At 47.7% G+C, this 26,190-nt stretch overlaps 41 non-coding genes across 41 annotated transcripts; all 41 read left to right on the top strand.

Moving 5' to 3' along the window:
• Nucleotides 1-402: 402 nt before the first annotated feature.
• On the top strand, nt 403-521 carry LOC130817193 (5S ribosomal RNA). Its single transcript, XR_009043708.1, has one exon. It is a non-coding gene; the product is annotated as a 5S ribosomal RNA (ribosomal RNA).
• A 528-nt stretch (nt 522-1,049) lies between these two features.
• Nucleotides 1,050-1,168, top strand: LOC130817232 (5S ribosomal RNA). The gene has a single exon (XR_009043746.1). It is a non-coding gene; the product is annotated as a 5S ribosomal RNA (ribosomal RNA).
• Nucleotides 1,169-1,719: 551 nt separating this feature from the next.
• LOC130816356 (5S ribosomal RNA) lies at nt 1,720-1,838 on the top strand. The gene has a single exon (XR_009042895.1). It is a non-coding gene; the product is annotated as a 5S ribosomal RNA (ribosomal RNA).
• Nucleotides 1,839-2,366: 528 nt separating this feature from the next.
• Nucleotides 2,367-2,485, top strand: LOC130817231 (5S ribosomal RNA). Its single transcript, XR_009043745.1, has one exon. It is a non-coding gene; the product is annotated as a 5S ribosomal RNA (ribosomal RNA).
• A 551-nt stretch (nt 2,486-3,036) lies between these two features.
• LOC130817192 (5S ribosomal RNA) lies at nt 3,037-3,155 on the top strand. The gene has a single exon (XR_009043707.1). It is a non-coding gene; the product is annotated as a 5S ribosomal RNA (ribosomal RNA).
• A 528-nt stretch (nt 3,156-3,683) lies between these two features.
• Nucleotides 3,684-3,802, top strand: LOC130817230 (5S ribosomal RNA). Its single transcript, XR_009043744.1, has one exon. It is a non-coding gene; the product is annotated as a 5S ribosomal RNA (ribosomal RNA).
• Nucleotides 3,803-4,353: 551 nt separating this feature from the next.
• Nucleotides 4,354-4,472, top strand: LOC130816610 (5S ribosomal RNA). The gene has a single exon (XR_009043147.1). It is a non-coding gene; the product is annotated as a 5S ribosomal RNA (ribosomal RNA).
• A 528-nt stretch (nt 4,473-5,000) lies between these two features.
• Nucleotides 5,001-5,119, top strand: LOC130817228 (5S ribosomal RNA). The gene has a single exon (XR_009043742.1). It is a non-coding gene; the product is annotated as a 5S ribosomal RNA (ribosomal RNA).
• A 550-nt stretch (nt 5,120-5,669) lies between these two features.
• Nucleotides 5,670-5,788, top strand: LOC130816609 (5S ribosomal RNA). The gene has a single exon (XR_009043146.1). It is a non-coding gene; the product is annotated as a 5S ribosomal RNA (ribosomal RNA).
• Nucleotides 5,789-6,346: 558 nt separating this feature from the next.
• On the top strand, nt 6,347-6,465 carry LOC130816510 (5S ribosomal RNA). The gene has a single exon (XR_009043039.1). It is a non-coding gene; the product is annotated as a 5S ribosomal RNA (ribosomal RNA).
• A 528-nt stretch (nt 6,466-6,993) lies between these two features.
• Nucleotides 6,994-7,112, top strand: LOC130817227 (5S ribosomal RNA). Its single transcript, XR_009043741.1, has one exon. It is a non-coding gene; the product is annotated as a 5S ribosomal RNA (ribosomal RNA).
• Nucleotides 7,113-7,663: 551 nt separating this feature from the next.
• Nucleotides 7,664-7,782, top strand: LOC130817191 (5S ribosomal RNA). The gene has a single exon (XR_009043706.1). It is a non-coding gene; the product is annotated as a 5S ribosomal RNA (ribosomal RNA).
• A 528-nt stretch (nt 7,783-8,310) lies between these two features.
• Nucleotides 8,311-8,429, top strand: LOC130817226 (5S ribosomal RNA). The gene has a single exon (XR_009043740.1). It is a non-coding gene; the product is annotated as a 5S ribosomal RNA (ribosomal RNA).
• Nucleotides 8,430-8,986: 557 nt separating this feature from the next.
• On the top strand, nt 8,987-9,105 carry LOC130816608 (5S ribosomal RNA). Its single transcript, XR_009043145.1, has one exon. It is a non-coding gene; the product is annotated as a 5S ribosomal RNA (ribosomal RNA).
• A 557-nt stretch (nt 9,106-9,662) lies between these two features.
• Nucleotides 9,663-9,781, top strand: LOC130816607 (5S ribosomal RNA). Its single transcript, XR_009043143.1, has one exon. It is a non-coding gene; the product is annotated as a 5S ribosomal RNA (ribosomal RNA).
• Nucleotides 9,782-10,316: 535 nt separating this feature from the next.
• On the top strand, nt 10,317-10,435 carry LOC130817190 (5S ribosomal RNA). Its single transcript, XR_009043705.1, has one exon. It is a non-coding gene; the product is annotated as a 5S ribosomal RNA (ribosomal RNA).
• A 528-nt stretch (nt 10,436-10,963) lies between these two features.
• LOC130816606 (5S ribosomal RNA) lies at nt 10,964-11,082 on the top strand. The gene has a single exon (XR_009043142.1). It is a non-coding gene; the product is annotated as a 5S ribosomal RNA (ribosomal RNA).
• A 558-nt stretch (nt 11,083-11,640) lies between these two features.
• On the top strand, nt 11,641-11,759 carry LOC130816722 (5S ribosomal RNA). The gene has a single exon (XR_009043262.1). It is a non-coding gene; the product is annotated as a 5S ribosomal RNA (ribosomal RNA).
• Nucleotides 11,760-12,164: 405 nt separating this feature from the next.
• LOC130816605 (5S ribosomal RNA) lies at nt 12,165-12,283 on the top strand. Its single transcript, XR_009043141.1, has one exon. It is a non-coding gene; the product is annotated as a 5S ribosomal RNA (ribosomal RNA).
• A 535-nt stretch (nt 12,284-12,818) lies between these two features.
• LOC130817188 (5S ribosomal RNA) lies at nt 12,819-12,937 on the top strand. Its single transcript, XR_009043703.1, has one exon. It is a non-coding gene; the product is annotated as a 5S ribosomal RNA (ribosomal RNA).
• A 528-nt stretch (nt 12,938-13,465) lies between these two features.
• On the top strand, nt 13,466-13,584 carry LOC130816604 (5S ribosomal RNA). The gene has a single exon (XR_009043140.1). It is a non-coding gene; the product is annotated as a 5S ribosomal RNA (ribosomal RNA).
• A 558-nt stretch (nt 13,585-14,142) lies between these two features.
• Nucleotides 14,143-14,261, top strand: LOC130816721 (5S ribosomal RNA). Its single transcript, XR_009043261.1, has one exon. It is a non-coding gene; the product is annotated as a 5S ribosomal RNA (ribosomal RNA).
• A 382-nt stretch (nt 14,262-14,643) lies between these two features.
• Nucleotides 14,644-14,762, top strand: LOC130817187 (5S ribosomal RNA). Its single transcript, XR_009043702.1, has one exon. It is a non-coding gene; the product is annotated as a 5S ribosomal RNA (ribosomal RNA).
• Nucleotides 14,763-15,290: 528 nt separating this feature from the next.
• LOC130816602 (5S ribosomal RNA) lies at nt 15,291-15,409 on the top strand. The gene has a single exon (XR_009043137.1). It is a non-coding gene; the product is annotated as a 5S ribosomal RNA (ribosomal RNA).
• A 536-nt stretch (nt 15,410-15,945) lies between these two features.
• Nucleotides 15,946-16,064, top strand: LOC130816601 (5S ribosomal RNA). The gene has a single exon (XR_009043136.1). It is a non-coding gene; the product is annotated as a 5S ribosomal RNA (ribosomal RNA).
• A 558-nt stretch (nt 16,065-16,622) lies between these two features.
• LOC130816720 (5S ribosomal RNA) lies at nt 16,623-16,741 on the top strand. The gene has a single exon (XR_009043260.1). It is a non-coding gene; the product is annotated as a 5S ribosomal RNA (ribosomal RNA).
• Nucleotides 16,742-17,123: 382 nt separating this feature from the next.
• LOC130817186 (5S ribosomal RNA) lies at nt 17,124-17,242 on the top strand. The gene has a single exon (XR_009043701.1). It is a non-coding gene; the product is annotated as a 5S ribosomal RNA (ribosomal RNA).
• A 528-nt stretch (nt 17,243-17,770) lies between these two features.
• On the top strand, nt 17,771-17,889 carry LOC130816600 (5S ribosomal RNA). The gene has a single exon (XR_009043135.1). It is a non-coding gene; the product is annotated as a 5S ribosomal RNA (ribosomal RNA).
• Nucleotides 17,890-18,448: 559 nt separating this feature from the next.
• On the top strand, nt 18,449-18,567 carry LOC130816704 (5S ribosomal RNA). The gene has a single exon (XR_009043243.1). It is a non-coding gene; the product is annotated as a 5S ribosomal RNA (ribosomal RNA).
• Nucleotides 18,568-18,950: 383 nt separating this feature from the next.
• LOC130817225 (5S ribosomal RNA) lies at nt 18,951-19,069 on the top strand. The gene has a single exon (XR_009043739.1). It is a non-coding gene; the product is annotated as a 5S ribosomal RNA (ribosomal RNA).
• A 550-nt stretch (nt 19,070-19,619) lies between these two features.
• On the top strand, nt 19,620-19,738 carry LOC130817185 (5S ribosomal RNA). The gene has a single exon (XR_009043700.1). It is a non-coding gene; the product is annotated as a 5S ribosomal RNA (ribosomal RNA).
• A 528-nt stretch (nt 19,739-20,266) lies between these two features.
• Nucleotides 20,267-20,385, top strand: LOC130817224 (5S ribosomal RNA). The gene has a single exon (XR_009043738.1). It is a non-coding gene; the product is annotated as a 5S ribosomal RNA (ribosomal RNA).
• Nucleotides 20,386-20,942: 557 nt separating this feature from the next.
• On the top strand, nt 20,943-21,061 carry LOC130816599 (5S ribosomal RNA). Its single transcript, XR_009043134.1, has one exon. It is a non-coding gene; the product is annotated as a 5S ribosomal RNA (ribosomal RNA).
• A 557-nt stretch (nt 21,062-21,618) lies between these two features.
• Nucleotides 21,619-21,737, top strand: LOC130816598 (5S ribosomal RNA). The gene has a single exon (XR_009043133.1). It is a non-coding gene; the product is annotated as a 5S ribosomal RNA (ribosomal RNA).
• A 535-nt stretch (nt 21,738-22,272) lies between these two features.
• LOC130817184 (5S ribosomal RNA) lies at nt 22,273-22,391 on the top strand. The gene has a single exon (XR_009043699.1). It is a non-coding gene; the product is annotated as a 5S ribosomal RNA (ribosomal RNA).
• Nucleotides 22,392-22,919: 528 nt separating this feature from the next.
• Nucleotides 22,920-23,038, top strand: LOC130816597 (5S ribosomal RNA). The gene has a single exon (XR_009043131.1). It is a non-coding gene; the product is annotated as a 5S ribosomal RNA (ribosomal RNA).
• A 558-nt stretch (nt 23,039-23,596) lies between these two features.
• LOC130816719 (5S ribosomal RNA) lies at nt 23,597-23,715 on the top strand. Its single transcript, XR_009043259.1, has one exon. It is a non-coding gene; the product is annotated as a 5S ribosomal RNA (ribosomal RNA).
• Nucleotides 23,716-24,097: 382 nt separating this feature from the next.
• On the top strand, nt 24,098-24,216 carry LOC130817181 (5S ribosomal RNA). Its single transcript, XR_009043697.1, has one exon. It is a non-coding gene; the product is annotated as a 5S ribosomal RNA (ribosomal RNA).
• Nucleotides 24,217-24,744: 528 nt separating this feature from the next.
• Nucleotides 24,745-24,863, top strand: LOC130816596 (5S ribosomal RNA). Its single transcript, XR_009043130.1, has one exon. It is a non-coding gene; the product is annotated as a 5S ribosomal RNA (ribosomal RNA).
• Nucleotides 24,864-25,422: 559 nt separating this feature from the next.
• LOC130816703 (5S ribosomal RNA) lies at nt 25,423-25,541 on the top strand. The gene has a single exon (XR_009043242.1). It is a non-coding gene; the product is annotated as a 5S ribosomal RNA (ribosomal RNA).
• Nucleotides 25,542-25,924: 383 nt separating this feature from the next.
• Nucleotides 25,925-26,043, top strand: LOC130816349 (5S ribosomal RNA). The gene has a single exon (XR_009042889.1). It is a non-coding gene; the product is annotated as a 5S ribosomal RNA (ribosomal RNA).
• The last annotated feature ends 147 nt before the right edge of the window (nt 26,044-26,190 follow it).

Raw genomic sequence — 26,190 nt, 5'->3', positions numbered from 1 at the left:
TTTACGGGCACTCGAAGGTAAGGACCCGTTGACGCGGGTCGATGCGCATACGAACGAATTGTTCGAAAGAGGCGTGCATCGGTGCGTTCGTGTAAGCGGAAATTGCACCGGACCCGTCGGAACTCCCCGCGGAAGCGTGCCTGGCAATGATGGCCTCTTGATTTCCAAGTGTTGCGCGGATTTCATAAACATTTTGTCTTTTTTTGTTGCGAGTTCACCTTGCTTTTACATACGGCGGACTCTTTTGGGAATGGGACAATACCGGGAGGGTGAAAAACAGTATTTGGGAAGAAGAAGGCTCGAAAGAGGGGTCTCGGTTGCGAGTTTACGAGCTTTGGAATGCTCTGGGTTTTTTTTTTGGTCGGCAATGCGCATGTATACAAATTGTTACGGTGATTGAACGGGTGCGATCATACCAGCACTAATGCACCGGATCCCATCAGAACTCCGCAGTTAAGCGTGCTTGGGCGAGAGTAGTACTAGGATGGGTGACCTCCTGGGAAGTCCTCGTGTTGCACCCCTTTTTCCCTTCTTTTTTTTTTATCGTTTTCATTTGCGAATTCTTTCCGCTCCACTTGAGCAAAAGGAATTTCGGTGATTATTGTAATATACTCTTTGGAAGTAATTTTATTTATAAAAATATAACTCGCAACCGGGTCCCGACCTCGAATTTACGGGCACTCGAAGGTAAGGACCCGTTGACGCGGGTCGATGCGCATACGAACGAATTGTTCGAAAGAGGCGTGCATCGGTGCGTTCGTGTAAGCGGAAATTGCACCGGACCCGTCGGAACTCCCCGCGGAAGCGTGCCTGGCAATGATGGCCTCTTGATTTCCAAGTGTTGCGCGGATTTCATAAACATTTTGTCTTTTTTACAGACGGCGGACTCTTTTGGGAATGGGACAATACCGGGAGGGTGAAAAACAGTGTTTGGGAAGAAGAAGGCTCGAAATAGGGGTCTCGGTTGCGAGTTTACGAGCTTTGGAATGCTCTGGGTTTTTTTTTTGGTCGGCAATGCGCATGTATACAAATTGTTACGGTGAATGAACGGGTGCGATCATACCAGCACTAATGCACCGGATCCCATCAGAACTCCGCAGTTAAGCGTGCTTGGGCGAGAGTAGTACTAGGATGGGTGACCTCCTGGGAAGTCCTCGTGTTGCACCCTTTTTTCCCTTCTTTTTTTTTTATCGTTTTCATTTGCGAATTCTTTCCGCTCCACTTGAGCAAAAGGAATTTCGGTGATTATAGTAATATACTCTTTGGAAGTAATTTTATTTATAAAAATATAACTCGCAACCGGGTCCCGACCTCGAATTTACGGGCACTCGAAGGTAAGGACCCGTTGACGCGGGTCGATGCGCATACGAACGAATTGTTCGAAAGAGGCGTGCATCGGTGCGTTCGTGTAAGAGGAAATTGCACCGGACCCGTCGGAACTCCCCGCGGAAGCGTGCCTGGCAATGATGGCCTCTTGATTTCCAAGTGTTGCGCGGATTTCATAAACATTTTGTCTTTTTTTGTTGCGAGTTCACCTTGCTTTTACATACGGCGGACTCTTTTGGGAATGGGACAATACCGGGAGGGTGAAAAACAGTATTTGGGAAGAAGAAGGCTCGAAAGAGGGGTCTCGGTTGCGAGTTTACGAGCTTTGGAATGCTCTGGGTTTTTTTTTTGGTCGGCAATGCGCATGTATACAAATTGTTACGGTGATTGAACGGGTGCGATCATACCAGCACTAATGCACCGGATCCCATCAGAACTCCGCAGTCAAGCGTGCTTGGGCGAGAGTAGTACTAGGATGGGTGACCTCCTGGGAAGTCCTCGTGTTGCACCCCTTTTTCCCTTCTTTTTTTTTTATCGTTTTCATTTGCGAATTCTTTCCGCTCCACTTGAGCAAAAGGAATTTCGGTGATTATAGTAATATACTCTTTGGAAGTAATTTTATTTATAAAAATATAACTCGCAACCGGGTCCCGACCTCGAATTTACGGGCACTCGAAGGTAAGGACCCGTTGACGCGGGTCGATGCGCATACGAACGAATTGTTCGAAAGAGGCGTGCATCGGTGCGTTCGTGTAAGCGGAAATTGCACCGGACCCGTCGGAACTCCCCGCGGAAGCGTGCCTGGCAATGATGGCCTCTTGATTTCCAAGTGTTGCGCGGATTTCATAAACATTTTGTCTTTTTTACAGACGGCGGACTCTTTTGGGAATGGGACAATACCGGGAGGGTGAAAAACAGTGTTTGGGAAGAAGAAGGCTCGAAATAGGGGTCTCGGTTGCGAGTTTACGAGCTTTGGAATGCTCTGGGTTTTTTTTTTGGTCGGCAATGCGCATGTATACAAATTGTTACGGTGAATGAACGGGTGCGATCATACCAGCACTAATGCACCGGATCCCATCAGAACTCCGCAGTTAAGCGTGCTTGGGCGAGAGTAGTACTAGGATGGGTGACCTCCTGGGAAGTCCTCGTGTTGCACCCTTTTTTCCCTTCTTTTTTTTTTATCGTTTTCATTTGCGAATTCTTTCCGCTCCACTTGAGCAAAAGGAATTTCGGTGATTATAGTAATATACTCTTTGGAAGTAATTTTATTTATAAAAATATAACTCGCAACCGGGTCCCGACCTCGAATTTACGGGCACTCGAAGGTAAGGACCCGTTGACGCGGGTCGATGCGCATACGAACGAATTGTTCGAAAGAGGCGTGCATCGGTGCGTTCGTGTAAGCGGAAATTGCACCGGACCCGTCGGAACTCCCCGCGGAAGCGTGCCTGGCAATGATGGCCTCTTGATTTCCAAGTGTTGCGCGGATTTCATAAACATTTTGTCTTTTTTTGTTGCGAGTTCACCTTGCTTTTACATACGGCGGACTCTTTTGGGAATGGGACAATACCGGGAGGGTGAAAAACAGTATTTGGGAAGAAGAAGGCTCGAAAGAGGGGTCTCGGTTGCGAGTTTACGAGCTTTGGAATGCTCTGGGTTTTTTTTTTGGTCGGCAATGCGCATGTATACAAATTGTTACGGTGATTGAACGGGTGCGATCATACCAGCACTAATGCACCGGATCCCATCAGAACTCCGCAGTTAAGCGTGCTTGGGCGAGAGTAGTACTAGGATGGGTGACCTCCTGGGAAGTCCTCGTGTTGCACCCCTTTTTCCCTTCTTTTTTTTTTATCGTTTTCATTTGCGAATTCTTTCCGCTCCACTTGAGCAAAAGGAATTTCGGTGATTATAGTAATATACTCTTTGGAAGTAATTTTATTTATAAAAATATAACTCGCAACCGGGTCCCGACCTCGAATTTACGGGCACTCGAAGGTAAGGACCCGTTGACGCGGGTCGATGCGCATACGAACGAATTGTTCGAAAGAGGCGTGCATCGGTGCGTTCGTGTAAGCGGAAATTGCACCGGACCCGTCGGAACTCCCCGCGGAAGCGTGCCTGGCAATGATGGCCTCTTGATTTCCAAGTGTTGCGCGGATTTCATAAACATTTTGTCTTTTTTACAGACGGCGGACTCTTTTGGGAATGGGACAATACCGGGAGGGTGAAAAACAGTGTTTGGGAAGAAGAAGGCTCGAAATAGGGGTCTCGGTTGCGAGTTTACGAGCTTTGGAATGCTCTGGGTTTTTTTTTTGGTCGGCAATGCGCATGTATACAAATTGTTACGGTGAATGAACGGGTGCGATCATACCAGCACTAATGCACCGGATCCCATCAGAACTCCGCAGTTAAGCGTGCTTGGGCGAGAGTAGTACTAGGATGGGTGACCTCCTGGGAAGTCCTCGTGTTGCACCCTTTTTTCCCTTCTTTTTTTTTTATCGTTTTCATTTGCGAATTCTTTCCGCTCCACTTGAGCAAAAGGAATTTCGGTGATTATAGTAATATACTCTTTGGAAGTAATTTTATTTATAAAAATATAACTCGCAACCGGGTCCCGACCTCGAATTTACGGGCACTCGAAGGTAAGGACCCGTTGACGCGGGTCGATGCGCATACGAACGAATTGTTCGAAAGAGGCGTGCATCGGTGCGTTCGTGTAAGCGGAAATTGCACCGGACCCGTCGGAACTCCCCGCGGAAGCGTGCCTGGCAATGATGGCCTCTTGATTTCCAAGTGTTGCGCGGATTTCATAAACATTTTGTCTTTTTTTGTTGCGAGTTCACCTTGCTTTTACATACGGCGGACTCTTTTGGGAATGGGACAATACCGGGAGGGTGAAAAACAGTATTTGGGAAGAAGAAGGCTCGAAAGAGGGGTCTCGGTTGCGAGTTTACGAGCTTTGGAATGCTCTGGGTTTTTTTTTTGGTCGGCAATGCGCATGTATACAAATTGTTACGGTGATTGAACGGGTGCGATCATACCAGCACTAATGCACCGGATCCCATCAGAACTCCGCAGTTAAGCGTGCTTGGGCGATAGTAGTACTAGGATGGGTGACCTCCTGGGAAGTCCTCGTGTTGCACCCCTTTTTCCCTTCTTTTTTTTTTATCGTTTTCATTTGCGAATTCTTTCCGCTCCACTTGAGCAAAAGGAATTTCGGTGATTATAGTAATATACTCTTTGGAAGTAATTTTATTTATAAAAATATAACTCGCAACCGGGTCCCGACCTCGAATTTACGGGCACTCGAAGGTAAGGACCCGTTGACGCGGGTCGATGCGCATACGAACGAATTGTTCGAAAGAGGCGTGCATCGGTGCGTTCGTGTAAGCGGAAATTGCACCGGACCCGTCGGAACTCCCCGCGGAAGCGTGCCTGGCAATGATGGCCTCTTGATTTCCAAGTGTTGCGCGGATTTCATAAACATTTTGTCTTTTTTACAGACGGCGGACTCTTTTGGGAATGGGACAATACCGGGAGGGTGAAAAACAGTGTTTGGGAAGAAGAAGGCTCGAAATAGGGGTCTCGGTTGCGAGTTTACGAGCTTTGGAATGCTCTGGGTTTTTTTTTTGGTCGGCAATGCGCATGTATACAAATTGTTACGGTGAATGAACGGGTGCGATCATACCAGCACTAATGCACCGGATCCCATCAGAACTCCGCAGTTAAGCGTGCTTGGGCGAGAGTAGTACTAGGATGGGTGACCTCCTGGGAAGTCCTCGTGTTGCACCCTTTTTTCCCTTCTTTTTTTTTTATCGTTTTCATTTGCGAATTCTTTCCGCTCCACTTGAGCAAAAGGAATTTCGGTGATTATAGTAATATACTCTTTGGAAGTAATTTTATTTATAAAAATATAACTCGCAACCGGGTCCCGACCTCGAATTTACGGGCACTCGAAGGTAAGGACCCGTTGACGCGGGTCGATGCGCATACGAACGAATTGTTCGAAAGAGGCGTGCATCGGTGCGTTCGTGTAAGCGGAAATTGCACCGGACCCGTCGGAACTCCCCGCGGAAGCGTGCCTGGCAATGATGGCCTCTTGATTTCCAAGTGTTGCGCGGATTTCATAAACATTTTGTCTTTTTTTGTTGCGAGTTCACCTTGCTTTTACATACGGCGGACTCTTTTGGGAATGGGACAATACCGGGAGGGTGAAAAACAGTATTTGGGAAGAAGAAGGCTCGAAAGAGGGGTCTCGGTTGCGAGTTTACGAGCTTTGGAATGCTCTGGGTTTTTTTTTGGTCGGCAATGCGCATGTATACAAATTGTTACGGTGAATGAACGGGTGCGATCATACCAGCACTAATGCACCGGATCCCATCAGAACTCCGCAGTTAAGCGTGCTTGGGCGATAGTAGTACTAGGATGGGTGACCTCCTGGGAAGTCCTCGTGTTGCACCCCTTTTTCCCTTCTTCTTTTTTTTTTTTTTATCGTTTTCATTTGCGAATTCCTTCCGCTCCACTTGAGCAAAAGGAATTTCGGTGATTATAGTAATATACTCTTTGGAAGTAATTTTATTTATAAAAATATAACTCGCAACCGGGTCCCGACCTCGAATTTACGGGCACTCGAAGGTAAGGACCCGTTGACGCGGGTCGATGCGCATACGAACGAATTGTTCGAAAGAGGCGTGCATCGGTGCGTTCGTGTAAGCGGAAATTGCACCGGACCCGTCGGAACTCCCCGCGGAAGCGTGCCTGGCAATGATGGCCTCTTGATTTCCAAGTGTTGCGCGGATTTCATAAACATTTTGTCTTTTTTTGTTGCGAGTTCACCTTGCTTTTACATACGGCGGACTCTTTTGGGAATGGGACAATACCGGGAGGGTGAAAAACAGTATTTGGGAAGAAGAAGGCTCGAAAGAGGGGTCTCGGTTGCGAGTTTACGAGCTTTGGAATGCTCTGGGTTTTTTTTTTGGTCGGCAATGCGCATGTATACAAATTGTTACGGTGATTGAACGGGTGCGATCATACCAGCACTAATGCACCGGATCGCATCAGAACTCCGCAGTTAAGCGTGCTTGGGCGAGAGTAGTACTAGGATGGGTGACCTCCTGGGAAGTCCTCGTGTTGCACCCCTTTTTCCCTTCTTTTTTTTTTATCGTTTTCATTTGCGAATTCTTTCCGCTCCACTTGAGCAAAAGGAATTTCGGTGATTATAGTAATATACTCTTTGGAAGTAATTTTATTTATAAAAATATAACTCGCAACCGGGTCCCGACCTCGAATTTACGGGCACTCGAAGGTAAGGACCCGTTGACGCGGGTCGATGCGCATACGAACGAATTGTTCGAAAGAGGCGTGCATCGGTGCGTTCGTGTAAGCGGAAATTGCACCGGACCCGTCGGAACTCCCCGCGGAAGCGTGCCTGGCAATGATGGCCTCTTGATTTCCAAGTGTTGCGCGGATTTCATAAACATTTTGTCTTTTTTACAGACGGCGGACTCTTTTGGGAATGGGACAATACCGGGAGGGTGAAAAACAGTGTTTGGGAAGAAGAAGGCTCGAAATAGGGGTCTCGGTTGCGAGTTTACGAGCTTCGGAATGCTCTGGGTTTTTTTTTTGGTCGGCAATGCGCATGTATACAAATTGTTACGGTGAATGAACGGGTGCGATCATACCAGCACTAATGCACCGGATCCCATCAGAACTCCGCAGTTAAGCGTGCTTGGGCGAGAGTAGTACTAGGATGGGTGACCTCCTGGGAAGTCCTCGTGTTGCACCCTTTTTTCCCTTCTTTTTTTTTTATCGTTTTCATTTGCGAATTCTTTCCGCTCCACTTGAGCAAAAGGAATTTCGGTGATTATAGTAATATACTCTTTGGAAGTAATTTTATTTATAAAAATATAACTCGCAACCGGGTCCCGACCTCGAATTTACGGGCACTCGAAGGTAAGGACCCGTTGACGCGGGTCGATGCGCATACGAACGAATTGTTCGAAAGAGGCGTGCATCGGTGCGTTCGTGTAAGCGGAAATTGCACCGGACCCGTCGGAACTCCCCGCGGAAGCGTGCCTGGCAATGATGGCCTCTTGATTTCCAAGTGTTGCGCGGATTTCATAAACATTTTGTCTATTTTTGTTGCGAGTTCACCTTGCTTTTACAGACGGCGGACTCTTTTGGGAATGGGACAATACCGGGAGGGTGAAAAACAGTGTTTGGGAAGAAGAAGGCTCGAAATAGGGGTCTCGGTTGCGAGTTTACGAGCTTTGGAATGCTCTGGGTTTTTTTTTTGGTCGGCAATGCGCATGTATACAAATTGTTACGGTGATTGAACGGGTGCGATCATACCAGCACTAATGCACCGGATCCCATCAGAACTCCGCAGTTAAGCGTGCTTGGGCGAGAGTAGTACTAGGATGGGTGACCTCCTGGGAAGTCCTCGTGTTGCACCCCTTTTTCCCTTCTTTTTTTTTTATCGTTTTCATTTGCGAATTCTTTCCGCTCCACTTGAGCAAAAGGAATTTCGGTGATTATAATAATATACTCTTTAGAAGTAATTTTATTTATAAAAATATAACTCGCAACCGGGTCCCGACCTCGAATTTACGGGCACTCGAAGGTAAGGACCCGTTGACGCGGGTCGATGCGCATACGAACGAATTGTTCGAAAGAGGCGTGCATCGGTGCGTTCGTGTAAGCGGAAATTGCACCGGACCCGTCGGAACTCCCCGCGGAAGCGTGCCTGGCAATGATGGCCTCTTGATTTCCAAGTGTTGCGCGGATTTCATAAACATTTTGTCTTTTTTACAGACGGCGGACTCTTTTGGGAATGGGACAATACCGGGAGGGTGAAAAACAGTGTTTGGGAAGAAGAAGGCTCGAAATAGGGGTCTCGGTTGCGAGTTTACGAGCTTTGGAATGCTCTGGGTTTTTTTTTTGGTCGGCAATGCGCATGTATACAAATTGTTACGGTGAATGAACGGGTGCGATCATACCAGCACTAATGCACCGGATCCCATCAGAACTCCGCAGTTAAGCGTGCTTGGGCGAGAGTAGTACTAGGATGGGTGACCTCCTGGGAAGTCCTCGTGTTGCACCCTTTTTCCCTTCTTCTTTTTTTTTTTTTTTATCGTTTTCATTTGCGAATTCCTTCCGCTCCACTTGAGCAAAAGGAATTTCGGTGATTATAGTAATATACTCTTTGGAATTAATTTTATTTATAAAAATATAACTCGCAACCGGGTCCCGACCTCGAATTTACGGGCACTCGAAGGTAAGGACCCGTTGACGCGGGTCGATGCGCATACGAACGAATTGTTCGAAAGAGGCGTGCATCGGTGCGTTCGTGTAAGCGGAAATTGCACCGGACCCGTCGGAACTCCCCGCGGAAGCGTGCCTGGCAATGATGGCCTCTTGATTTCCAAGTGTTGCGCGGATTTCATAAACATTTTGTCTTTTTTTGTTGCGAGTTCACCTTGCTTTTACATACGGCGGACTCTTTTGGGAATGGGACAATACCGGGAGGGTGAAAAACAGTATTTGGGAAGAAGAAGGCTCGAAAGAGGGGTCTCGGTTGCGAGTTTACGAGCTTTGGAATGCTCTGGGTTTTTTTTTGGTCGGCAATGCGCATGTATACAAATTGTTACGGTGAATGAACGGGTGCGATCATACCAGCACTAATGCACCGGATCCCATCAGAACTCCGCAGTTAAGCGTGCTTGGGCGATAGTAGTACTAGGATGGGTGACCTCCTGGGAAGTCCTCGTGTTGCACCCCTTTTTCCCTTCTTCTTTTTTTTTTTTTTATCGTTTTCATTTGCGAATTCCTTCCGCTCCAGTTGAGCAAAAGGAATTTCGGTGATTATAGTAATATACTCTTTGGAATTAATTTTATTTATAAAAATATAACTCGCAACCGGGTCCCGACCTCGAATTTACGGGCACTCGAAGGTAAGGACCCGTTGACGCGGGTCGATGCGCATACGAACGAATTGTTCGAAAGAGGCGTGCATCGGTGCGTTCGTGTAAGCGGAAATTGCACCGGACCCGTCGGAACTCCCCGCGGAAGCGTGCCTGGCAATGATGGCCTCTTGATTTCCAAGTGTTGCGCGGATTTCATAAACATTTTGTCTTTTTTTGTTGCTAGTTCACCTTGCTTTTACATACGGCGGACTCTTTTGGGAATGGGACAATACCGGGAGGGTGAAAAACAGTATTTGGGAAGAAGAAGGCTCGAAAGAGGGGTCTCGGTTGCGAGTTTACGAGCTTTGGAATGCTCTGGGTTTTTTTTTGGTCGGCAATGCGCATGTATACAAATTGTTACGGTGAATGAACGGGTGCGATCATACCAGCACTAATGCACCGGATCCCATCAGAACTCCGCAGTTAAGCGTGCTTGGGCGATAGTAGTACTAGGATGGGTGACCTCCTGGGAAGTCCTCGTGTTGCACCCCTTTTTCCCTTCTTCTTTTTTTTTTTTTTATCGTTTTCATTTGCGAATTCCTTCCGCTCCACTTGAGCAAAAGGAATTTCGGTGATTATAGTAATATACTCTTTGGAATTAATTTTATTTATAAAAATATAACTCGCAACCGGGTCCCGACCTCGAATTTACGGGCACTCGAAGGTAAGGACCCGTTGACGCGGGTCGATGCGCATACGAACGAATTGTTCGAAAGAGGCGTGCATCGGTGCGTTCGTGTAAGCGGAAATTGCACCGGACCCGTCGGAACTCCCCGCGGAAGCGTGCCTGGCAATGATGGCCTCTTGATTTCCAAGTGTTGCGCGGATTTCATAAACATTTTGTCTTTTTTACAGACGGCGGACTCTTTTGGGAATGGGACAATACCGGGAGGGTGAAAAACAGTATTTGGGAAGAAGAAGGCTCGAAAGAGGGGTCTCGGTTGCGAGTTTACGAGCTTTGGAATGCTCTGGGTTTTTTTTTTGGTCGGCAATGCGCATGTATACAAATTGTTACGGTGATTGAACGGGTGCGATCATACCAGCACTAATGCACCGGATCCCATCAGAACTCCGCAGTTAAGCGTGCTTGGGCGAGAGTAGTACTAGGATGGGTGACCTCCTGGGAAGTCCTCGTGTTGCACCCCTTTTTCCCTTCTTTTTTTTTTATCGTTTTCATTTGCGAATTCTTTCCGCTCCACTTGAGCAAAAGGAATTTCGGTGATTATAGTAATATACTCTTTGGAAGTAATTTTATTTATAAAAATATAACTCGCAACCGGGTCCCGACCTCGAATTTACGGGCACTCGAAGGTAAGGACCCGTTGACGCGGGTCGATGCGCATACGAACGAATTGTTCGAAAGAGGCGTGCATCGGTGCGTTCGTGTAAGCGGAAATTGCACCGGACCCGTCGGAACTCCCCGCGGAAGCGTGCCTGGCAATGATGGCCTCTTGATTTCCAAGTGTTGCGCGGATTTCATAAACATTTTGTCTTTTTTACAGACGGCGGACTCTTTTGGGAATGGGACAATACCGGGAGGGTGAAAAACAGTGTTTGGGAAGAAGAAGGCTCGAAATAGGGGTCTCGGTTGCGAGTTTACGAGCTTTGGAATGCTCTGGGTTTTTTTTTTGGTCGGCAATGCGCATGTATACAAATTGTTACGGTGAATGAACGGGTGCGATCATACCAGCACTAATGCACCGGATCCCATCAGAACTCCGCAGTTAAGCGTGCTTGGGCGATAGTAGTACTAGGATGGGTGACCTCCTGGGAAGTCCTCGTGTTGCACCCCTTTTTCCCTTCTTCTTTTTTTTTTTTTTATCGTTTTCATTTGCGAATTCCTTCCGCTCCACTTGAGCAAAAGGAATTTCGGTGATTATAGTAATATACTCTTTGGAAGTAATTTTATTTATAAAAATATAACTCGCAACCGGGTCCCGACCTCGAATATACGGGCACTCGAAGGTAAGGACCCGTTGACGCGGGTCGATGCGCATACGAACGAATTGTTCGAAAGAGGCGTGCATCGGTGCGTTCGTGTAAGCGGAAATTGCACCGGACCCGTCGGAACTCACCGCGGAAGCGTGCCTGGCATGGATGGCCTCTTGATTTCCAAGTGTTGCGCGGATTTCATAAACATTTTGTCTTTTTTTTGTTGCGAGTTCACCTTGCTTTTACAGACGGCGGACTCTTTTGGGAATGGGACAATACCGGGAGGGTGAAAAACAGTATTTGGGAAGAAGAAGGCTCGAAAGAGGGGTCTCGGTTGCGAGTTTACGAGCTTTGGAATGCTCTGGGTTTTTTTTTGTTCGGCAATGCGCATGTATACAAATTGTTACGGTGAATGAACGGGTGCGATCATACCAGCACTAATGCACCGGATCGCATCAGAACTCCGCAGTTAAGCGTGCTTGGGCGAGAGTAGTACTAGGATGGGTGACTTCCTGGGAAGTCCTCGTGTCCCGACCTCGAATTTACGGGCACTCGAAGGTAAGGACCCGTTGACGCGGGTCGATGCGCATACGAACGAATTGTTCGAAAGAGGCGTGCATCGGTGCGTTCGTGTAAGCGGAAATTGCACCGGACCCGTCGGAACTCCCCGCGGAAGCGTGCCTGGCAATGATGGCCTCTTGATTTCCAAGTGTTGCGCGGATTTCATAAACATTTTGTCTTTTTTTGTTGCTAGTTCACCTTGCTTTTACATACGGCGGACTCTTTTGGGAATGGGACAATACCGGGAGGGTGAAAAACAGTATTTGGGAAGAAGAAGGCTCGAAAGAGGGGTCTCGGTTGCGAGTTTACGAGCTTTGGAATGCTCTGGGTTTTTTTTTGGTCGGCAATGCGCATGTATACAAATTGTTACGGTGAATGAACGGGTGCGATCATACCAGCACTAATGCACCGGATCCCATCAGAACTCCGCAGTTAAGCGTGCTTGGGCGATAGTAGTACTAGGATGGGTGACCTCCTGGGAAGTCCTCGTGTTGCACCCCTTTTTCCCTTCTTCTTTTTTTTTTTTTTATCGTTTTCATTTGCGAATTCCTTCCGCTCCACTTGAGCAAAAGGAATTTCGGTGATTATAGTAATATACTCTTTGGAATTAATTTTATTTATAAAAATATAACTCGCAACCGGGTCCCGACCTCGAATTTACGGGCACTCGAAGGTAAGGACCCGTTGACGCGGGTCGATGCGCATACGAACGAATTGTTCGAAAGAGGCGTGCATCGGTGCGTTCGTGTAAGCGGAAATTGCACCGGACCCGTCGGAACTCCCCGCGGAAGCGTGCCTGGCAATGATGGCCTCTTGATTTCCAAGTGTTGCGCGGATTTCATAAACATTTTGTCTTTTTTACAGACGGCGGACTCTTTTGGGAATGGGACAATACCGGGAGGGTGAAAAACAGTATTTGGGAAGAAGAAGGCTCGAAAGAGGGGTCTCGGTTGCGAGTTTACGAGCTTTGGAATGCTCTGGGTTTTTTTTTTGGTCGGCAATGCGCATGTATACAAATTGTTACGGTGATTGAACGGGTGCGATCATACCAGCACTAATGCACCGGATCCCATCAGAACTCCGCAGTTAAGCGTGCTTGGGCGAGAGTAGTACTAGGATGGGTGACCTCCTGGGAAGTCCTCGTGTTGCACCCCTTTTTCCCTTCTTTTTTTTTTATCGTTTTCATTTGCGAATTCTTTCCGCTCCACTTGAGCAAAAGGAATTTCGGTGATTATAGTAATATACTCTTTGGAAGTAATTTTATTTATAAAAATATAACTCGCAACCGGGTCCCGACCTCGAATTTACGGGCACTCGAAGGTAAGGACCCGTTGACGCGGGTCGATGCGCATACGAACGAATTGTTCGAAAGAGGCGTGCATCGGTGCGTTCGTGTAAGCGGAAATTGCACCGGACCCGTCGGAACTCCCCGCGGAAGCGTGCCTGGCAATGATGGCCTCTTGATTTCCAAGTGTTGCGCGGATTTCATAAACATTTTGTCTTTTTTACAGACGGCGGACTCTTTTGGGAATGGGACAATACCGGGAGGGTGAAAAACAGTGTTTGGGAAGAAGAAGGCTCGAAATAGGGGTCTCGGTTGCGAGTTTACGAGCTTTGGAATGCTCTGGGTTTTTTTTTTGGTCGGCAATGCGCATGTATACAAATTGTTACGGTGAATGAACGGGTGCGATCATACCAGCACTAATGCACCGGATCCCATCAGAACTCCGCAGTTAAGCGTGCTTGGGCGATAGTAGTACTAGGATGGGTGACCTCCTGGGAAGTCCTCGTGTTGCACCCCTTTTTCCCTTCTTCTTCTTTTTTTTTTTATCGTTTTCATTTGCGAATTCCTTCCGCTCCACTTGAGCAAAAGGAATTTCGGTGATTATAGTAATATACTCTTTGGAAGTAATTTTATTTATAAAAATATAACTCGCAACCGGGTCCCGACCTCGAATATACGGGCACTCGAAGGTAAGGACCCGTTGACGCGGGTCGATGCGCATACGAACGAATTGTTCGAAAGAGGCGTGCATCGGTGCGTTCGTGTAAGCGGAAATTGCACCGGACCCGTCGGAACTCACCGCGGAAGCGTGCCTGGCATGGATGGCCTCTTGATTTCCAAGTGTTGCGCGGATTTCATAAACATTTTGTCTTTTTTTTGTTGCGAGTTCACCTTGCTTTTACAGACGGCGGACTCTTTTGGGAATGGGACAATACCGGGAGGGTGAAAAACAGTATTTGGGAAGAAGAAGGCTCGAAAGAGGGGTCTCGGTTGCGAGTTTACGAGCTTTGGAATGCTCTGGGTTTTTTTTTGTTCGGCAATGCGCATGTATACAAATTGTTACGGTGAATGAACGGGTGCGATCATACCAGCACTAATGCACCGGATCGCATCAGAACTCCGCAGTTAAGCGTGCTTGGGCGAGAGTAGTACTAGGATGGGTGACTTCCTGGGAAGTCCTCGTGTCCCGACCTCGAATTTACGGGCACTCGAAGGTAAGGACCCGTTGACGCGGGTCGATGCGCATACGAACGAATTGTTCGAAAGAGGCGTGCATCGGTGCGTTCGTGTAAGCGGAAATTGCACCGGACCCGTCGGAACTCCCCGCGGAAGCGTGCCTGGCAATGATGGCCTCTTGATTTCCAAGTGTTGCGCGGATTTCATAAACATTTTGTCTTTTTTACAGACGGCGGACTCTTTTGGGAATGGGACAATACCGGGAGGGTGAAAAACAGTATTTGGGAAGAAGAAGGCTCGAAAGAGGGGTCTCGGTTGCGAGTTTACGAGCTTTGGAATGCTCTGGGTTTTTTTTTGGTCGGCAATGCGCATGTATACAAATTGTTACGGTGATTGAACGGGTGCGATCATACCAGCACTAATGCACCGGATCCCATCAGAACTCCGCAGTTAAGCGTGCTTGGGCGAGAGTAGTACTAGGATGGGTGACCTCCTGGGAAGTCCTCGTGTTGCACCCCTTTTTCCCTTCTTTTTTTTTTATCGTTTTCATTTGCGAATTCTTTCCGCTCCACTTGAGCAAAAGGAATTTCGGTGATTATAGTAATATACTCTTTGGAAGTAATTTTATTTATAAAAATATAACTCGCAACCGGGTCCCGACCTCGAATTTACGGGCACTCGAAGGTAAGGACCCGTTGACGCGGGTCGATGCGCATACGAACGAATTGTTCGAAAGAGGCGTGCATCGGTGCGTTCGTGTAAGCGGAAATTGCACCGGACCCGTCGGAACTCCCCGCGGAAGCGTGCCTGGCAATGATGGCCTCTTGATTTCCAAGTGTTGCGCGGATTTCATAAACATTTTGTCTTTTTTACAGACGGCGGACTCTTTTGGGAATGGGACAATACCGGGAGGGTGAAAAACAGTGTTTGGGAAGAAGAAGGCTCGAAATAGGGGTCTCGGTTGCGAGTTTACGAGCTTTGGAATGCTCTGGGTTTTTTTTTTGGTCGGCAATGCGCATGTATACAAATTGTTACGGTGAATGAACGGGTGCGATCATACCAGCACTAATGCACCGGATCCCATCAGAACTCCGCAGTTAAGCGTGCTTGGGCGATAGTAGTACTAGGATGGGTGACCTCCTGGGAAGTCCTCGTGTTGCACCCCTTTTTCCCTTCTTCTTTTTTTTTTTTTTTATCGTTTTCATTTGCGAATTCCTTCCGCTCCACTTGAGCAAAAGGAATTTCGGTGATTATAGTAATATACTCTTTGGAAGTAATTTTATTTATAAAAATATAACTCGCAACCGGGTCCCGACCTCGAATTTACGGGCACTCGAAGGTAAGGACCCGTTGACGCGGGTCGATGCGCATACGAACGAATTGTTCGAAAGAGGCGTGCATCGGTGCGTTCGTGTAAGCGGAAATTGCACCGGACCCGTCGGAACTCCCCGCGGAAGCGTGCCTGGCAATGATGGCCTCTTGATTTCCAAGTGTTGCGCGGATTTCATAAACATTTTGTCTTTTTTACAGACGGCGGACTCTTTTGGGAATGGGACAATACCGGGAGGGTGAAAAACAGTGTTTGGGAAGAAGAAGGCTCGAAATAGGGGTCTCGGTTGCGAGTTTACGAGCTTTGGAATGCTCTGGGTTTTTTTTTTGGTCGGCAATGCGCATGTATACAAATTGTTACGGTGAATGAACGGGTGCGATCATACCAGCACTAATGCACCGGATCCCATCAGAACTCCGCAGTTAAGCGTGCTTGGGCGATAGTAGTACTAGGATGGGTGACCTCCTGGGAAGTCCTCGTGTTGCACCCCTTTTTCCCTTCTTCTTTTTTTTTTTTTTATCGTTTTCATTTGCGAATTCCTTCCGCTCCACTTGAGCAAAAGGAATTTCGGTGATTATAGTAATATACTCTTTGGAAGTAATTTTATTTATAAAAATATAACTCGCAACCGGGTCCCGACCTCGAATATACGGGCACTCGAAGGTAAGGACCCGTTGACGCGGGTCGATGCGCATACGAACGAATTGTTCGAAAGAGGCGTGCATCGGTGCGTTCGTGTAAGCGGAAATTGCACCGGACCCGTCGGAACTCACCGCGGAAGCGTGCCTGGCATGGATGGCCTCTTGATTTCCAAGTGTTGCGCGGATTTCATAAACATTTTGTCTTTTTTTTGTTGCGAGTTCACCTTGCTTTTACAGACGGCGGACTCTTTTGGGAATGGGACAATACCGGGAGGGTGAAAAACAGTATTTGGGAAGAAGAAGGCTCGAAAGAGGGGTCTCGGTTGCGAGTTTACGAGCTTTGGAATGCTCTGGGTTTTTTTTTGTTCGGCAATGCGCATGTATACAAATTGTTACGGTGAATGAACGGGTGCGATCATACCAGCACTAATGCACCGGATCGCATCAGAACTCCGCAGTTAAGCGTGCTTGGGCGAGAGTAGTACTAGGATGGGTGACTTCCTGGGAAGTCCTCGTGTCCCGACCTCGAATTTACGGGCACTCGAAGGTAAGGACCCGTTGACGCGGGTCGATGCGCATACGAACGAATTGTTCGAAAGAGGCGTGCATCGGTGCGTTCGTGTAAGCGGAAATTGCACCGGACCCGTCGGAACTCCCCGCGGAAGCGTGCCTGGCAATGATGGCCTCTTGATTTCCAAGTGTTGCGCGGATTTCATAAACATTTTGTCTTTTTTACAGACGGCGGACTCTTTTGGGAATGGGACAATACCGGGAGGGTGAAAAACAGTATTTGGGAAGAAGAAGGCTCGAAAGAGGGGTCTCGGTTGCGAGTTTACGAGCTTTGGAATGCTCTGGGTTTTTTTTTGGTCGGCAATGCGCATGTATACAAATTGTTACGGTGATTGAACGGGTGCGATCATACCAGCACTAATGCACCGGATCCCATCAGAACTCCGCAGTTAAGCGTGCTTGGGCGAGAGTAGTACTAGGATGGGTGACCTCCTGGGAAGTCCTCGTGTTGCACCCCTTTTTCCCTTCTTTTTTTTTTATCGTTTTCATTTGCGAATTCTTTCCGCTCCACTTGAGCAAAAGGAATTTCGGTGATTATAGTAATATACTCTTTGGAAGTAATTTTATTTATAAAAATATAACTCGCAACCGGGTCCCGACCTCGAATTTACGGGCACTCGAAGGTAAGGACCCGTTGACGCGGGTCGATGCGCATACGAACGAATTGTTCGAAAGAGGCGTGCATCGGTGCGTTCGTGTAAGCGGAAATTGCACCGGACCCGTCGGAACTCCCCGCGGAAGCGTGCCTGGCAATGATGGCCTCTTGATTTCCAAGTGTTGCGCGGATTTCATAAACATTTTGTCTTTTTTACAGACGGCGGACTCTTTTGGGAATGGGACAATACCGGGAGGGTGAAAAACAGTGTTTGGGAAGAAGAAGGCTCGAAATAGGGGTCTCGGTTGCGAGTTTACGAGCTTTGGAATGCTCTGGGTTTTTTTTTTGGTCGGCAATGCGCATGTATACAAATTGTTACGGTGAATGAACGGGTGCGATCATACCAGCACTAATGCACCGGATCCCATCAGAACTCCGCAGTTAAGCGTGCTTGGGCGATAGTAGTACTAGGATGGGTGACCTCCTGGGAAGTCCTCGTGTTGCACCCCTTTTTCCCTTCTTCTTTTTTTTTTTTTTTATCGTTTTCATTTGCGAATTCCTTCCGCTCCACTTGAGCAAAAGGAATTTCGGTGATTATAGTAATATACTCTTTGGAAGTAATTTTATTTATAAAAATATAACTCGCAACCGGGTCCCGACCTCGAATTTACGGGCACTCGAAGGTAAGGACCCGTTGACGCGGGTCGATGCGCATACGAACGAATTGTTCGAAAGAGGCGTGCATCGGTGCGTTCGTGTAAGCGGAAATTGCACCGGACCCGTCGGAACTCACCGCGGAAGCGTGCCTGGCATGGATGGCCTCTTGATTTCCAAGTGTTGCGCGGATTTCATAAACATTTTGTCTTTTTTTTGTTGCGAGTTCACCTTGCTTTTACAGACGGCGGACTCTTTTGGGAATGGGACAATACCGGGAGGGTGAAAAACAGTATTTGGGAAGAAGAAGGCTCGAAAGAGGGGTCTCGGTTGCGAGTTTACGAGCTTTGGAATGCTCTGGGTTTTTTTTTGTTCGGCAATGCGCATGTATACAAATTGTTACGGTGAATGAACGGGTGCGATCATACCAGCACTAATGCACCGGATCGCATCAGAACTCCGCAGTTAAGCGTGCTTGGGCGAGAGTAGTACTAGGATGGGTGACCTCCTGGGAAGTCCTCGTGTCCCGACCTCGAATTTACGGGCACTCGAAGGTAAGGACCCGTTGACGCGGGTCGATGCGCATACGAACGAATTGTTCGAAAGAGGCGTGCATCGGTGCGTTCGTGTAAGCGGAAATTGCACCGGACCCGTCGGAACTCCCCGCGGAAGCGTGCCTGGCAATGATGGCCTCTTGATTTCCAAGTGTTGCGCGGATTTCATAAACATTTTGTCTTTTTTACAGACGGCGGACTCTTTTGGGAATGGGACAATACCGGGAGGGTGAAAAACAGTGTTTGGGAAGAAGAAGGCTCGAAATAGGGGTCTCGGTTGCGAGTTTACGAGCTTTGGAATGCTCTGGGTTTTTTTTTTGGTCGGCAATGCGCATGTATACAAATTGTTACGGTGAATGAACGGGTGCGATCATACCAGCACTAATGCACCGGATCCCATCAGAACTCCGCAGTTAAGCGTGCTTGGGCGAGAGTAGTACTAGGATGGGTGACCTCCTGGGAAGTCCTCGTGTTGCACCCTTTTTTCCCTTCTTTTTTTTTATCGTTTTCATTTGCGAATTCTTTCCGCTCCACTTGAGCAAAAGGAATTTCGGTGATTATAGTAATATACTCTTTGGAAGTAATTTTATTTATAAAAATATAACTCGCAACCGGGTCCCGACCTCGAATTTACGGGCACTCGAAGGTAAGGACCCGTTGACGCGGGTCGATGCGCATACGAACGAATTGTTCGAAAGAGGCGTGCATCGGTGCGTTCGTGTAAGCGGAAATTGCACCGGACCCGTTGGAACTCCCCGCGGAAGCGTGCCTGGCAATGATGGCCTCTTGATTTCCAAGTGTTGCGCGGATTTCATAAACATTTTGTCTATTTTTGTTGCGAGTTCACCTTGCTTTTACAGACGGCGGACTCTTTTGGGAATGGGACAATACCGGGAGGGTGAAAAACAGTGTTTGGGAAGAAGAAGGCTCGAAATAGGGGTCTCGGTTGCGAGTTTACGAGCTTTGGAATGCTCTGGGTTTTTTTTTTGGTCGGCAATGCGCATGTATACAAATTGTTACGGTGATTGAACGGGTGCGATCATACCAGCACTAATGCACCGGATCCCATCAGAACTCCGCAGTTAAGCGTGCTTGGGCGAGAGTAGTACTAGGATGGGTGACCTCCTGGGAAGTCCTCGTGTTGCACCCCTTTTTCCCTTCTTTTTTTTTTATCGTTTTCATTTGCGAATTCTTTCCGCTCCACTTGAGCAAAAGGAATTTCGGTGATTATAATAATATACTCTTTAGAAGTAATTTTATTTATAAAAATATAACTCGCAACCGGGTCCCGACCTCGAATTTACGGGCACTCGAAGGTAAGGACCCGTTGACGCGGGTCGATGCGCATACGAACGAATTGTTCGAAAGAGGCGTGCATCGGTGCGTTCGTGTAAGCGGAAATTGCACCGGACCCGTCGGAACTCCCCGCGGAAGCGTGCCTGGCAATGATGGCCTCTTGATTTCCAAGTGTTGCGCGGATTTCATAAACATTTTGTCTTTTTTACAGACGGCGGACTCTTTTGGGAATGGGACAATACCGGGAGGGTGAAAAACAGTGTTTGGGAAGAAGAAGGCTCGAAATAGGGGTCTCGGTTGCGAGTTTACGAGCTTTGGAATGCTCTGGGTTTTTTTTTTGGTCGGCAATGCGCATGTATACAAATTGTTACGGTGAATGAACGGGTGCGATCATACCAGCACTAATGCACCGGATCCCATCAGAACTCCGCAGTTAAGCGTGCTTGGGCGAGAGTAGTACTAGGATGGGTGACCTCCTGGGAAGTCCTCGTGTTGCACCCTTTTTCCCTTCTTCTTTTTTTTTTTTTTTATCGTTTTCATTTGCGAATTCCTTCCGCTCCACTTGAGCAAAAGGAATTTCGGTGATTATAGTAATATACTCTTTGGAATTAATTTTATTTATAAAAATATAACTCGCAACCGGGTCCCGACCTCGAATTTACGGGCACTCGAAGGTAAGGACCCGTTGACGCGGGTCGATGCGCATACGAACGAATTGTTCGAAAGAGGCGTGCATCGGTGCGTTCGTGTAAGCGGAAATTGCACCGGACCCGTCGGAACTCCCCGCGGAAGCGTGCCTGGCAATGATGGCCTCTTGATTTCCAAGTGTTGCGCGGATTTCATAAACATTTTGTCTTTTTTTGTTGCGAGTTCACCTTGCTTTTACATACGGCGGACTCTTTTGGGAATGGGACAATACCGGGAGGGTGAAAAACAGTATTTGGGAAGAAGAAGGCTCGAAAGAGGGGTCTCGGTTGCGAGTTTACGAGCTTTGGAATGCTCTGGGTTTTTTTTTGGTCGGCAATGCGCATGTATACAAATTGTTACGGTGAATGAACGGGTGCGATCATACCAGCACTAATGCACCGGATCCCATCAGAACTCCGCAGTTAAGCGTGCTTGGGCGATAGTAGTACTAGGATGGGTGACCTCCTGGGAAGTCCTCGTGTTGCACCCCTTTTTCCCTTCTTCTTTTTTTTTTTTTTATCGTTTTCATTTGCGAATTCCTTCCGCTCCAGTTGAGCAAAAGGAATTTCGGTGATTATAGTAATATACTCTTTGGAATTAATTTTATTTATAAAAATATAACTCGCAACCGGGTCCCGACCTCGAATTTACGGGCACTCGAAGGTAAGGACCCGTTGACGCGGGTCGATGCGCATACGAACGAATTGTTCGAAAGAGGCGTGCATCGGTGCGTTCGTGTAAGCGGAAATTGCACCGGACCCGTCGGAACTCCCCGCGGAAGCGTGCCTGGCAATGATGGCCTCTTGATTTCCAAGTGTTGCGCGGATTTCATAAACATTTTGTCTTTTTTTGTTGCTAGTTCACCTTGCTTTTACATACGGCGGACTCTTTTGGGAATGGGACAATACCGGGAGGGTGAAAAACAGTATTTGGGAAGAAGAAGGCTCGAAAGAGGGGTCTCGGTTGCGAGTTTACGAGCTTTGGAATGCTCTGGGTTTTTTTTTGGTCGGCAATGCGCATGTATACAAATTGTTACGGTGAATGAACGGGTGCGATCATACCAGCACTAATGCACCGGATCCCATCAGAACTCCGCAGTTAAGCGTGCTTGGGCGATAGTAGTACTAGGATGGGTGACCTCCTGGGAAGTCCTCGTGTTGCACCCCTTTTTCCCTTCTTCTTTTTTTTTTTTTTATCGTTTTCATTTGCGAATTCCTTCCGCTCCACTTGAGCAAAAGGAATTTCGGTGATTATAGTAATATACTCTTTGGAATTAATTTTATTTATAAAAATATAACTCGCAACCGGGTCCCGACCTCGAATTTACGGGCACTCGAAGGTAAGGACCCGTTGACGCGGGTCGATGCGCATACGAACGAATTGTTCGAAAGAGGCGTGCATCGGTGCGTTCGTGTAAGCGGAAATTGCACCGGACCCGTCGGAACTCCCCGCGGAAGCGTGCCTGGCAATGATGGCCTCTTGATTTCCAAGTGTTGCGCGGATTTCATAAACATTTTGTCTTTTTTACAGACGGCGGACTCTTTTGGGAATGGGACAATACCGGGAGGGTGAAAAACAGTATTTGGGAAGAAGAAGGCTCGAAAGAGGGGTCTCGGTTGCGAGTTTACGAGCTTTGGAATGCTCTGGGTTTTTTTTTTGGTCGGCAATGCGCATGTATACAAATTGTTACGGTGATTGAACGGGTGCGATCATACCAGCACTAATGCACCGGATCCCATCAGAACTCCGCAGTTAAGCGTGCTTGGGCGAGAGTAGTACTAGGATGGGTGACCTCCTGGGAAGTCCTCGTGTTGCACCCCTTTTTCCCTTCTTTTTTTTTTATCGTTTTCATTTGCGAATTCTTTCCGCTCCACTTGAGCAAAAGGAATTTCGGTGATTATAGTAATATACTCTTTGGAAGTAATTTTATTTATAAAAATATAACTCGCAACCGGGTCCCGACCTCGAATTTACGGGCACTCGAAGGTAAGGACCCGTTGACGCGGGTCGATGCGCATACGAACGAATTGTTCGAAAGAGGCGTGCATCGGTGCGTTCGTGTAAGCGGAAATTGCACCGGACCCGTCGGAACTCCCCGCGGAAGCGTGCCTGGCAATGATGGCCTCTTGATTTCCAAGTGTTGCGCGGATTTCATAAACATTTTGTCTTTTTTACAGACGGCGGACTCTTTTGGGAATGGGACAATACCGGGAGGGTGAAAAACAGTGTTTGGGAAGAAGAAGGCTCGAAATAGGGGTCTCGGTTGCGAGTTTACGAGCTTTGGAATGCTCTGGGTTTTTTTTTTGGTCGGCAATGCGCATGTATACAAATTGTTACGGTGAATGAACGGGTGCGATCATACCAGCACTAATGCACCGGATCCCATCAGAACTCCGCAGTTAAGCGTGCTTGGGCGATAGTAGTACTAGGATGGGTGACCTCCTGGGAAGTCCTCGTGTTGCACCCCTTTTTCCCTTCTTCTTTTTTTTTTTTTTATCGTTTTCATTTGCGAATTCCTTCCGCTCCACTTGAGCAAAAGGAATTTCGGTGATTATAGTAATATACTCTTTGGAAGTAATTTTATTTATAAAAATATAACTCGCAACCGGGTCCCGACCTCGAATATACGGGCACTCGAAGGTAAGGACCCGTTGACGCGGGTCGATGCGCATACGAACGAATTGTTCGAAAGAGGCGTGCATCGGTGCGTTCGTGTAAGCGGAAATTGCACCGGACCCGTCGGAACTCACCGCGGAAGCGTGCCTGGCATGGATGGCCTCTTGATTTCCAAGTGTTGCGCGGATTTCATAAACATTTTGTCTTTTTTTTGTTGCGAGTTCACCTTGCTTTTACAGACGGCGGACTCTTTTGGGAATGGGACAATACCGGGAGGGTGAAAAACAGTATTTGGGAAGAAGAAGGCTCGAAAGAGGGGTCTCGGTTGCGAGTTTACGAGCTTTGGAATGCTCTGGGTTTTTTTTTGTTCGGCAATGCGCATGTATACAAATTGTTACGGTGAATGAACGGGTGCGATCATACCAGCACTAATGCACCGGATCGCATCAGAACTCCGCAGTTAAGCGTGCTTGGGCGAGAGTAGTACTAGGATGGGTGACTTCCTGGGAAGTCCTCGTGTCCCGACCTCGAATTTACGGGCACTCGAAGGTAAGGACCCGTTGACGCGGGTCGATGCGCATACGAACGAATTGTTCGAAAGAGGCGTGCATCGGTGCGTTCGTGTAAGCGGAAATTGCACCGGACCCGTCGGAACTCCCCGCGGAAGCGTGCCTGGCAATGATGGCCTCTTGATTTCCAAGTGTTGCGCGGATTTCATAAACATTTTGTCTTTTTTACAGACGGCGGACTCTTTTGGGAATGGGACAATACCGGGAGGGTGAAAAACAGTATTTGGGAAGAAGAAGGCTCGAAAGAGGGGTCTCGGTTGCGAGTTTACGAGCTTTGGAATGCTCTGGGTTTTTTTTTGGTCGGCAATGCGCATGTATACAAATTGTTACGGTGATTGAACGGGTGCGATCATACCAGCACTAATGCACCGGATCCCATCAGAACTCCGCAGTTAAGCGTGCTTGGGCGAGAGTAGTACTAGGATGGGTGACCTCCTGGGAAGTCCTCGTGTTGCACCCCTTTTTCCCTTCTTTTTTTTTTATCGTTTTCATTTGCGAATTCTTTCCGCTCCACTTGAGCAAAAGGAATTTCGGTGATTATAGTAATATACTCTTTGGAAGTAATTTTATTTATAAAAATATAACTCGCAACCGGGTCCCGACCTCGAATTTACGGGCACTCGAAGGTAAGGACCCGTTGACGCGGGTCGATGCGCATACGAACGAATTGTTCGAAAGAGGCGTGCATCGGTGCGTTCGTGTAAGCGGAAATTGCACCGGACCCGTCGGAACTCCCCGCGGAAGCGTGCCTGGCAATGATGGCCTCTTGATTTCCAAGTGTTGCGCGGATTTCATAAACATTTTGTCTTTTTTACAGACGGCGGACTCTTTTGGGAATGGGACAATACCGGGAGGGTGAAAAACAGTGTTTGGGAAGAAGAAGGCTCGAAATAGGGGTCTCGGTTGCGAGTTTACGAGCTTTGGAATGCTCTGGGTTTTTTTTTTGGTCGGCAATGCGCATGTATACAAATTGTTACGGTGAATGAACGGGTGCGATCATACCAGCACTAATGCACCGGATCCCATCAGAACTCCGCAGTTAAGCGTGCTTGGGCGATAGTAGTACTAGGATGGGTGACCTCCTGGGAAGTCCTCGTGTTGCACCCCTTTTTCCCTTCTTCTTTTTTTTTTTTTTTATCGTTTTCATTTGCGAATTCCTTCCGCTCCACTTGAGCAAAAGGAATTTCGGTGATTATAGTAATATACTCTTTGGAAGTAATTTTATTTATAAAAATATAACTCGCAACCGGGTCCCGACCTCGAATTTACGGGCACTCGAAGGTAAGGACCCGTTGACGCGGGTCGATGCGCATACGAACGAATTGTTCGAAAGAGGCGTGCATCGGTGCGTTCGTGTAAGCGGAAATTGCACCGGACCCGTCGGAACTCACCGCGGAAGCGTGCCTGGCATGGATGGCCTCTTGATTTCCAAGTGTTGCGCGGATTTCATAAACATTTTGTCTTTTTTTTGTTGCGAGTTCACCTTGCTTTTACAGACGGCGGACTCTTTTGGGAATGGGACAATACCGGGAGGGTGAAAAACAGTATTTGGGAAGAAGAAGGCTCGAAAGAGGGGTCTCGGTTGCGAGTTTACGAGCTTTGGAATGCTCTGGGTTTTTTTTTGTTCGGCAATGCGCATGTATACAAATTGTTACGGTGAATGAACGGGTGCGATCATACCAGCACTAATGCACCGGATCGCATCAGAACTCCGCAGTTAAGCGTGCTTGGGCGAGAGTAGTACTAGGATGGGTGACCTCCTGGGAAGTCCTCGTGTCCCGACCTCGAATTTACGGGCACTCGAAGGTAAGGACCCGTTGACGCGGGTCGATGCGCATACGAACGAATTGTTCGAAAGAGGCGTGCATCGGTGCGTTCGTGTAAGCGGAAATTGCACCGGACCCGTCGGAACTCCCCGCGGAAGCGTGCCTGGCAATGATGGCCTCTTGATTTCCAAGTGTTGCGCGGATTTCATAAACATTTTGTCTTTTTTACAGACGGCGGACTCTTTTGGGAATGGGACAATACCGGGAGGGTGAAAAACAGTGTTTGGGAAGAAGAAGGCTCGAAATAGGGGTCTCGGTTGCGAGTTTACGAGCTTTGGAATGCTCTGGGGTTTTTTTTTGGTCGGCAATGCGCATGTATACAAATTGTTACGGTGAATGAACGGGTGCGATCATACCAGCACTAATGCACCGGATCCCATCAGAACTCCGCAGTTAAGTGTGCTTGGGCGAGAGTAGTACTAGGATGGGTGACCTCCTGGGAAGTCCTCGTGTTGCACCCTTTTTTCCCTTCTTTTTTTTTTATCGTTTTCATTTGCGAATTCTTTCCGCTCCACTTGAGCAAAAGGAATTTCGGTGATTATAGTAATATACTCTTTGGAAGTAATTTTATTTATAAAAATATAACTCGCAACCGGGTCTCGACCTCG

Source organism: Amaranthus tricolor, chromosome 6, assembly GCF_026212465.1.
Source record: "Amaranthus tricolor cultivar Red isolate AtriRed21 chromosome 6, ASM2621246v1, whole genome shotgun sequence".
In the NCBI taxonomy this organism is placed as follows: domain Eukaryota; kingdom Viridiplantae; phylum Streptophyta; class Magnoliopsida; order Caryophyllales; family Amaranthaceae; genus Amaranthus; species Amaranthus tricolor.
This window is presented reverse-complemented; position numbering and strand designations above follow the sequence as displayed.